An 11142-nucleotide genomic window follows, 5' to 3' on the forward strand; every position below is an offset into this window, starting at 1 on the left:
GCTTTCTTTTAGTTCCCTGTTGTGGTGAGTAGATGCATATGTATGTTGCATCTCCCCAGGAAAACTGTCTCATAAATCATGTGCTTAACTGTTCCTCCAAACTTGATATACAATAGAAAATAGATATTAGAGAGAAAACATTTGAGTCAGTGAAGTAGGTAAGACTGATTGTGCTCACTGCCTCAGGCTTACAGCCATAATAGCACTTGGTTAACTTTTCAAAAGTGCTCCACACAAATAGAATGTAGAGACTTTGGGAGCCTAAGAAAGGATGATCTCTTCCTTGAATTTCTGGAGGACTGAGGTAGAAGACTACAAGAGGAATGAAAATACAGTTACAAACTGTATCAGGGAGAGACATCATCCATACTGGGCTGTGTCCCTACATGGCTCTGAAGTTCCAAATAATTCAGCCAAATTCCAACCTTGACCCTCAAAACAAGGCTCCCCATGAGACCATAATACACATAATTGTGTTCTGTTGTACTGTACCTTAAAATTCCATCCTACAAACCACATGGAATATATTTAATTTCAGTTCTTTTTGTTATATCATTTAAACAATGCTAATATTGTAGATATCCTTAAGTTCATCATGAAACATTATTCAATTAGGAGTTACAAAGGACTCATTTTCAGCTTAATGACATGGGTCAGTCCATTTGTACATGTCATGAAACTGTGAGTCTTAGAATAACTGAATTGGACACAGTGTCCATGTTTATGTTAGCTTAGAAATCCCCAAAAACATGCTTGAAGATTATTTTGAAGTACTGAGAAGTGCCTAAATATACAGTCTCACTCCAAAGCATTGTATTGATGTTAAAAGTAGGAAAACTCATAAATTTTCAACCTAAGACGAGAGTATGTTACAGTGAATGAAACCATGCAATTATATAAATTTTTCACAGATTTTTAACACAAGAAGAAAGTTATATTCAACCCAAGAAAATATGGCTTATCATTTTGTACTATATCACTTGGAATGGGTACATTCTTTGAAGAACATGAAAAATTTGAATGTAGAATATATGTTTTCTTGCTCCTTTAAAGAGTCATCTATAAAAGCACTAAAATCAATATCTTTAAGAATTAAAAATCCTAAATCTACAAGATTTTTAAATATAATTTTAGACAATAAGCATGAGGTATCGTTAAAAATCTTAAGAGGAAAAATTTTATATAATTATATATAGAAACCAAATAATGTGTTAATGTACCCATCAGTTATCAGTGTGAAACAAATAATTCACCTGCCTTTTGTCTAGGAGCACAGTGATTCTTATAGGCTATTTATCAGTAATGGATTATTTTGAGTTACCTCTTTAGCAACTTTATTATTTGATAAATTAATAGCCTGCTCTGTTTTAGATGTAACGATTTTGTAGAATTTAACTGAGAACTTTCAGAAAGCAACTTAAAGAACAGAGACAAATCTCAGATAAGAGTATTCCTAGTAATATGACCGCAAAATTTTAAATTTTTGCTCTTACCATGGAAGTTAAGCACTTAAACATAAATTAGATGATCAGGAAAAGATAACATCCTCCATGTAATATATGAATAATACCTCTAGAAATTCAAACACCATTGGCTTAGTGCTGTATACCCTGATTGCAATAGTGTCTGTACTATAATTTGTGCTTCTTTAAATTTTTTCTCCTCTGAATGGACCATTGATAAAGAGTTCTACTATGAGGGAAAACCAAAAATATATTTCCCATAAAAAGACCTTTAACATTGAATTATTTCCACTGTGAGGAAAAAACAAACATTTAAACAAAAATCAAGCAACTAAAAAAAAAAAGTTCTGAGGCAGCCAAGCTAGCTCGTGGTGGTGTTGGAGTTCCATAGGTCATTCCTTGCAAGTCATGCTGCTCCACCAGAGCCTGGCAGCCCTCAACGTAGCTGATGTTTTCCTGGTCCTGCCAGGCACCCACAGATCTGTGTTTGGACCCAAGTAAACACACAGAGGTTTATATTAATGAAAACTGCTCGGCCATTAACTCAGGCTAACTATTGACTAGCTCTTACACTTTAATTAACCCGTAATTCTTATTTATGTTTAGCCATGTGGCTTGGTAACTTTTCTCAGTTCTGCCTTGACATCTTACTTCCTCTGTGTCTAGCTGGCGACTCCTGACTCAGCCTTCCTGTTCCCAGAATTCTCTCTGCTTATCCCACCTATACTATACTTCCTGCCTGGCTACTGGCCAATCAGCGTTTTGTTTATCAACCAAATCAGAGCAACACACATTCACAGCATACAGAAAGACATCCCCAGCACCTGAAAGCTGCAGGCTGGAGGGCTTTGAGTTCTTGCAAGATAACCCATGTGGGTAAAAGCTCCAACATGGCACTGTGACCATTGGGAAGCTTGAGTGGCTGTAGTATACTTTGATTCCTCCCACCAAGTGACCTGTCAAGATATGTGGCTGAAAAATTCCCTCTTATTTTCTGAGAAATTGAAAACAATACATACTCCAGCTTGTAAAATAATTAACATGGACTTTATCTCCCTTTTCTTGGGTTATGCATATTAAGTTATATTTTCTGCTTTGAATATTTTCTTTAAATCTGAACAAATATTTTAATAATTTTACAAAATGCTTTATCTCAAAGTACTGCAAAGAATCCATATAATTTTTACTCTCATGTTTGCAGCCCCTTGGGTACGAGTTTCCACTAATTTTGATTTACAAAATACTTTTATTACCTTCTCTGAGGGTCACATGTCCCATGTTGTGGCACCAGCTGTGCTGATTCCTCTGCAAGCTTTAGGGCAGGCAGGGAAACATGATCCATGAAGAGACATGAATGAAACTCGGCTCAATTTTATTGCAATTGATGAGGGACTAGGACTTCTAAAGTCTGGCCCAGATCATTTTGCATTAGTCATATTTAAGCACAGTACAAGATAAGGCAAAGCGTGTCTCTTGAGACAGCAAAGGATCACTGGGTTGTAAAACATCATTCCTAGCTTTCCAGGAAAAGCAGCTTCCCACCTCATTCCATTGAAGTGATAAACTGTGTGTTTTAACTTTCCTTCTCCAGTTTAATCTGGGCAAGGCTCCATGTTCTCTACATCAGTTGTATGCACTTTATATTTTAAATAAAATGCCTTTTTTGGTTTTCCAAGACAGGGTTTCTCTGTGTCACAGCCCTGGATGTCTTGGAACTCATGTTGTAGACCAGGCAGGCCTTGACCAAACAGAGACCCACCTACCTCTGCCTCTTGAGTGCTAGGATTAAAAGTGTGCACCACTCTGCCCAGCAATAAATTGTTCATTTTATTTTTCTGTATTTCTTACCTTTTCAGACAGTGTCTCTTTACGAAGCCCTCCCTTTGCTCTAACTCACTAGGTAGACTATTCTAACTTGGGTGCCTCTGCCTTCAGAGTACAGGGATTAAAAATCTGAGCCACCGGACTGGAGAGATGGCTCAGAGGTTAAGAGCACTGACTACTCTTCTAGAGGTCCTGCCAGTGGCCAGGCAGGAAATATAGGCAGGACAAAGAGGAGAAAAAACCTGGGAAGTGGAAGGCTGAGTAAGAGACACTGCCAGCCGCCGCCATGACAAACAGCATGTGAAGATCCCGGTAAGCCACGAGCCACGTGGCAAGGTATAGATTAATAGAAATGGATTAATTTAAGCTATAAGAACAGTTAGCAAGAAGCCTGCCATGGCCGTACAGTTTGTAACCAATATAAGTCTCTGTGTTTACTTGATTGGGTCTGAGCGGCTGTGGGACTGGCAGGTGAGAGAGATTTGTCCTGACTGTGGGCCAGGCAGGAAAACTCTAGCTACAAACTTGTCTTGACAAAGATCGCCAATCCTTTCTTCTGTCCTGCTTGTCCATTTTGGACAGCATACTGGCAGAAGTCAAGGCAAGGGCATTTTCTTGCCCAGTGGCTAACTTTTGCCACAAAGAAAGTAAATGCCATATGGAGTTTCTTCAATGCTCATCATCCTCTCTGAAGTAGATTGGTGCTGCCAGGAGCAGAGATGTCTCATTGTTATAAAAAAAAGAACATGTTATTATAACATCTTAAATGCCATATTTTGCAGATCTCTGAAGTATTTGAAGATGACCTGGATGACCTGTCTATCTAAAATTTATCTCCTTGACCTTGAAAACATACCTAACCTAACTAGTTTCATTGTAATGAGTGACTAACAACTAACCTGCATTTCTTTATTATCCTAAATAGTTGGTAATAATAATTTTCAAGGACTAGAAATTTACATTACATTGTTAAATGAACTCGATGGGTACAATACCTTGAACAAGATTAGAAATATATGTACAGTATTTTCCAAGAAAATTACTCTAAACTTTGTATCAACATATGAAATTTGTATACAATATACAAAAATCCAATCCAGTGTAAAATATTTAAAACTGGTAGTTGCTTTTTAAAAGTATATTCAATAATCTACCTTTTTATATTATCATATCCATATTCTCTCCTTTTTTTCAGAGTAGATTCATTAATCTACCTTTTATCATATCTGGGTCCCTTTTTTTCTTTTTCTTTTTTTTCAAACAAGAACCCTCAATCTAATCTCTTTGTTTAGCTTTTTTCCTGACCACTACCAATAACAAGTTGTAATCAACCACCAATACAGTGACAAATATCCATAACTCATTGAATGACAAAAAACCACCCACCTCACCTCTTGGGCATGTGGGCGTCATGGTCTTAAATTTACTTCCTGCTGTCTGATGTAAAGTCATCGTTAGGGGATTCTGAAAAGAAAATTTTTGGGTTAATTGTCAAGTCCTGAGACAGGTAATTGTATCATTTGTCTAGTCTCTGCATAATGGGAAAGTGCAGGGCTTGTCTCAAGTCCTGGCTAGAGTAGTCTTTGGACTTGGAGGCAGTATCATCTCAGCTAGCCACCTCTTAATTTGTCCTGAGCAGTTTGTAGTTCAATGCTGAACTTTAGGTGGTGTTTTCATCTTAGTGGCATTATCAGTCCATGTGAAATCATTGTGGGGCCCCATAATCTTTTTTGGAGACTTCAAAGGTCAAATTAGATCAGATTATTCCTTTTTTTGTTAATATTTTCTGGGTAGTTCTTCCTTCTTTGGATGATTATTTGTCCAAAGATCTTTAAGTTCTTCAAGATGGTTGTTTTTATTTTCCTGAAAAGACAAAAACAAAACCCTTCCCCACCCTACCTTTGAGGAGGTTCCAGATCTAATCTTTATCATATTTGCTTTATGGTTTCTCCTGAAATTTTTGTTTTATTTTCCTAAACTCTTCCATCATACAGAGGAATATTTTTTTTAACAATAAGTATTAGGTTCTTTAATTGCTCTGGGAAGGAGTTTCCTCCATGATGACCAGAAAGATCTCAATAGAATTTGACATGGGGAACTGCTAAAAGCCCCTCAAGGCCTTTAGTGATGGCAAAAGTTTACCTTGATTGTCCTGTTGATCTACATTTGTTAGTCCAATGTCTGCCTTTGCCACACCTTCTGCATACTCAAGAAGGGAGGGCAATTCTGTTGGAATTATTCCTTGAAAAAATATTGTTTCTAGGAACACCTTGTTTACAGTCCCTTTTTAGAAGGTGACCTTGTTTACTGCAATTGAAACATTTGACGTTACTATTTTTCTTCAAGCCTCTGGGAATCATCTCTCCTGTATACGCATTATCTTGGTCATGAGATTCAATATTGATTGTATCTTGGATCCATTTCTCCAAAGTTGCTGATCTTGTCTTTAATGGCCTAATTACCCTTTTACATTGTGCATTGGAATTTTCAAAAACCAGAGATTCAGTTTTTGTCTAGCTTCTGAATTTGGTATCATTGTATTCATTGCTAAAGTCAATCTTTGTAAGAAATCAGTGAAAGTTTCTTTTGGGTCCTGTATAACTTTAGTAAATGACTCAATTTACTTTCCTACTTCTTCAGTTCTGTCCCAACCATACACGGCTGCCATGCAGCATAAAGCTATTTTGTGGCCATCATATAAAGATTATCTTCACATAACAGTATAATCACCTTCTCCAATAAGTTGTTCTTGAGATATTTCAAGACCTCTAACCCTACTCCATTGTTCAGTGATCTTAGCCTCATCCTTCCACCAGTTCCTCCATTGTAATTGGGGACCAGCCTCCAAAACTGCTGTAACCAAATCTCTCCAGTCTTGAGGGATAATTCTATTACAAGTTGACCACAAGTTTAACATCTGCTTCATAAATGATGAATGGATGCCATATGAGACTATAGCTTCTTTGAATCTTCTCAAATCTAACATTTTCACGGGGTCCAATTAGCTTATACAGTCTTGGGGATATCTATCATTTAGTATTTCCTGTAGGGTTACTGGATAAATTAAAGTTGGCTGTTTGAAAGCCTTAGGCTGTTTCTCTGTAGCCTTATAATGCAATGTTGAGATTGGTTCTTTAATTTCCTCTGTCTAGATCTGAATATGTCTATGATCTGTTCTAATAAGTTTTTCTAAGATTTTTACCTTGGCATTCATATTAACCAACTTTTTAAAATGATTTATATATTTATTATGTATACAGTGTTCTGCCTGCATGTTTGCCTACTGGCCAGAAAAGGGTACCAGATCTCATTAAGGATGGTTGTGTGGTTTCTGGGAATTGAACTCAGGACCTCTGGAAGAGCAGCCAGTGCCCTTAACCACTGAGCCATTTCTCCAGCCCCCCTTAATCAACTTTTTAAATGATAAAGCATGATCAAACAAATAATACTTATAATTGACATTACATAAATCCCATATACATTAATTATCCTCTTATTTATTTGTTCCATTTTCAAACCATGCATCATGTAATTAATTATACAGAGTCCTAACCCTTTCTGTTGAAATAATGTTTCCTATTTTTCAATGTGGAAAAAAACCTCTTAACTAATTCCTCCCTTTAAGAATTCCCAGTTGACTCCCCAAATCTTCTGACAATGATGATTCAGATGACAGTGAAGTGAGACTGCTACCTAGTATGGGAGCAGTCCAAGGAGGAGATCCAGTGAAAGCCAGAGGGAAGAAACTAAAAAGTCAACTGTCTACGTGGGAGAACTTTGAAAGTGGCTAATTCCAGTCTATTTGCAGCCTGAGCCTGAGCCTGAGCTTGTGCCTGATCCTGGGCCTGAGCTTGGGTTCACGCCTGTAACTGTGGAGTCAGCTGTCTGAACAGGTAAATGTGAGAAGAAAAAAAAGCCTATGGAGTTTACTGCAGAGAGGCTGCAACAAAAACTTAGCCAGCAGGGTAGGGACTCCGGCCCAGATCAGGTGGAGACTCTAGCCATGTATAGCTCCAGCTTGTGCCAGTGGCTTTATCGTGAATTTCTGTCCCACTTTGGGCACCAGATGTTGCTCAAATCCTAAATGTCTTATGACAAAAACCCAGAGGCAGATATTGGGGTAAATGCTGAAAGATCAGAGAGACAAAGAACAAGTTACAACCACTTCTTACTTTGCCAACTCCATGAATCCTCTGACTCAGTTCCTCCAACTCCTCAGCTGAAAGGACCTCTCTGTTTAATCTAGTGGCTGGCTCTGTCCTCTGATCTTCAGGCAAATTTTATTTGTTAACAAGTAAATCAAAATGTCACCACAATTTTCTTCTTTCTAGTAGTCAAAATTAGTCTTTCATCTTATCTCCTATGTAGCACAGCCTTGTTTCACTGTATCATCCTTCCTTCAATTATTAGTATGAAGGCAAATATTATTTATGAACCTAAGACCTGCAATTCTCAACATGTTCCAAAGGTGCATGATGATCAAAGAATATATTAATTCCTAGTTGGTACATAGGATGGACTGGTGTCCTTATATAATTGTAAGAAAGGAAGCCCTAATTTACCCCCTATATTGCATTTCAGGGATAATCAGGTTTCCAGAACCAGGCTTATGTAAGTAGACATGGAAACACAAACTTTTTGCCGAAACCACTGATCAATTTATGGAGAAGTTGAATTAGGGTGTAGCTAGGAAGTGGTGTTGACCACCTTTAATCCCAGCACTCAGGAGGCAGAGGCTGATAGATCTCTGAGTTTGAGGCAGGACTGGTTTACAGAATGATTTCCAGGAGAGTGATGGCTACACAGACAAATCCTTTACCTAAAACAAAACAACAACAAAATAGTCTAACTGTCTTAAATCTTAATACTATACTTTTCAGCTCCTTAGAGTATACAGGTGATGGAAGGTATACATGGCTTGCTTTTGTCTCAGGGAATTTATTGCTCACATCAGGCTCTTGATTCTTATGTTCTTTAGTAATTGGGCAAACCAAAGGTATCAATATTTTCTCTTGATGGAGGAGGGCCAAACCCATGATGGGTGGTGCCACCCCTGGGCTGGTGGTCCAGAGATCTATAAGAAAACATGAGTAAGTCATGGGGAACAGGGCAGAATGTAGCACGTTCCATGGCCTCTGTATCAGCTCCTGTGTGGGAGTCTGTCAGAGTCCATCTCCAACCTGTCGAAGGGTTCTTGGGTGGAGGAGAAAGGAATGAGTAAATGTTAAGTAGAAAGATAGGTCTAGAAGAAAGAGATACAAGATAGCTTTGGGAGGGCCCTGGGTCAATACCCAGTTGCCTGATTCTTTATTCAAAAGGGCTTTTTTGTAATATGCCAAGAGGAGAGGCAAAAGATGTCTGCCTTGCCTTGCAAGGTCAAAGCATCATGTACAGCCAAGTGTGTACCCTTCCAAACACCTTGTAACCATGCCCGTGGTCAAATCATCACATCATGCAGCCCTGCTGGGTAAAGTAAGCTCAGACTCTCTGACCTCGATCAAGGCCTTAACAGAAAGCCTCTATGGGCACCCCCACTGCTGACTCCAATTACCTGCCCTGTTTGAGTTCCTATCCTGACCTCCTTCAATTATGATCAGGGGATAAAACTCCCCCTCTGGCCTTTGTTGGCACAATGTACTGACATGGTGCACATACATGCATGATAACAAAACACTCATACATAAAATAAATGAATCTAAAAATAAAAGCAGAGAGGTGCATGTAGAAGAATTAAATTACTTATCAACCTCAAAGGCATGAAAGACCTTAACAAAAGAGCTGACACTCTTAACATGCTAAAGGTAAACATAGGGTGCTAGAGAGATGGCATGTGCTAAGGGCATGTGTTAAGAGCATGTGTTGCACTTTCTGAAAAGTTACATTCACTTCCATTTGTAAATCCAATCCCAGGGGATCTTATACCCTCTTCTGATCTCTAAAGGCATCAGGTCTGTGTGAAGCGCATATAATAATACAGTCAAAACACCCATAAAATAAGAAAAACAACAATATAGGCATAGACAAAGACTTTCTTAGCAGGAATCCAGTTGTTTAGGAAATGAGGCCAACACCTGGCAATTAATACCTGATAAAATTAAAAGGCTTCTGCACAGGAAAAAACAAAGAAAGAGTTTAATCAATAAACATCCCTCAGGAGGCAGAGCCAGGCGGATCTCTGTGAGTTCAAGGCCAGCCTGGGCTTCCAAGTGAGTTCCAGGAAAGGCACAAAGCTACACAGAGAAACCCTGTCTTGAAAAACCAAAAAAAAAAATAAATAAATAAATAAATAAATAAATAAACATCCCACAGAATGGGTAAAACAATAAATTTGTATAGTATACAATTGACAGAGGACTAATGTCTGGAACATAAGGAACTCAGAAGACTGAACAATAAGAAATCAGAAAATGTGGCCACAAAGTGACCTAATGAACTAACACTTCTCATGAAATTCAAATGGCCAATACATGTGAAAAATATATTCAAGTTCCCCACTGGAAAACTGGTGTGCTTGATCTGGAATAAATTTGTGGTATGCTGTGCTGTTTATAAATGATTATGTTAATTTTTTATCAGTAGTTTCTACATCAGGGAAACTGGGGGGAGACAGGAGACATAAACATTAGGTAGTTGAAGACTAGAACCTAATGTCTGGGTATCCAACCATCTCAAGAGAGTTCTTATTTGCTTCATGGATGAATGAATCTTTGCTTATTTATTTTTATCACTATGATTATTTGTATATGGAAGTTTTGTCTGCACATTTGTCTGTGCACTGCATGTGTTCTTGGAACCATCAGAGGCCAAAAGACTTATATCCCCTAAGCAGAGTAAGAAATATTTGTGATCTGCCATGTGGGTGTTGAGGATCAAACCTGGTCCTCCTAAAGAGCATTCAGTGATCTTAACCAATGAACCATTATTCTATCACATGATTGTTTTCTTTATTTTTCTTTTTGTTTTTGTTTTAAGACAGAATCTCTTGCTGTAACCCTGGCTACCTGAAACTCACCATGTAGTCCAGGTTGGTCTTGAACTTACAGAGATCTCCCCACTCATGCATTCTGAGTACTGGGATTGAAGGCATGTGTCACAATAACTAGACTGTGCTTGGTGATTTTTAGATAATTCCAATTCATAAAAAATTCTCTTGCCAAGAAGAAATTTGTCTTTATAGAGAAGACAGCTCTCCTTGTTATTCCTTAACCACAATTGTTGTTTTCATTCTGTACCCATTCATACAAACAGCCCTTGTCAATTATGGAGTATTCTGAGCACTCTTTTTAATTCTATATCTTTTTTCTTTTTTTTCTTATTAATAAATTGTCTATTTGTTTTACATACCAACCACAGATCCCCTCACCTCCCTCCCTCCATTCCCACCTCCTCCAAGGCAAGGCCTCCCATGGGGAGTCAGCAGAGCCTGACACACTCAGTTTAGGCAGGTCCAAGCCCCTCATCCTGCACCAAGGCTGTGTAGGTGTCCCACCATAGGCACTTGGCACCAAAAAGCCTTCTCATGAACCAGAGATGGATCCTGATCCCACTGCCAGGGGCCCCTTAAGCAGATGTAGCTACGCAACTGTCTTGCCTATGCAGAGGGTCTAGTCCAGTCCCATGGAGGCTCCACAGCTATTGGTTCATAGTTCATGAGTTCTCACTGGTTTGGTTTGGTTGTCTCTGTATGTTTCCCCATCATGATCTTGATGCCCCTTGTTCATAGAATCCCTCTTCTCTCTCTTCAACTGGACTCCCAGAGCTCGGCGTGGTGCTTGGCTGTGGATCTCTCCATCAGTTACTAGATGAAGGCTCTATAATGACAGTGTACTCACCAATCTGATTACCGGGGTAGACC

Source organism: Peromyscus eremicus, chromosome 1 (genome assembly GCF_949786415.1).
Source record: "Peromyscus eremicus chromosome 1, PerEre_H2_v1, whole genome shotgun sequence".
Classification (NCBI taxonomy): Eukaryota; Metazoa; Chordata; class Mammalia; order Rodentia; family Cricetidae; genus Peromyscus; species Peromyscus eremicus.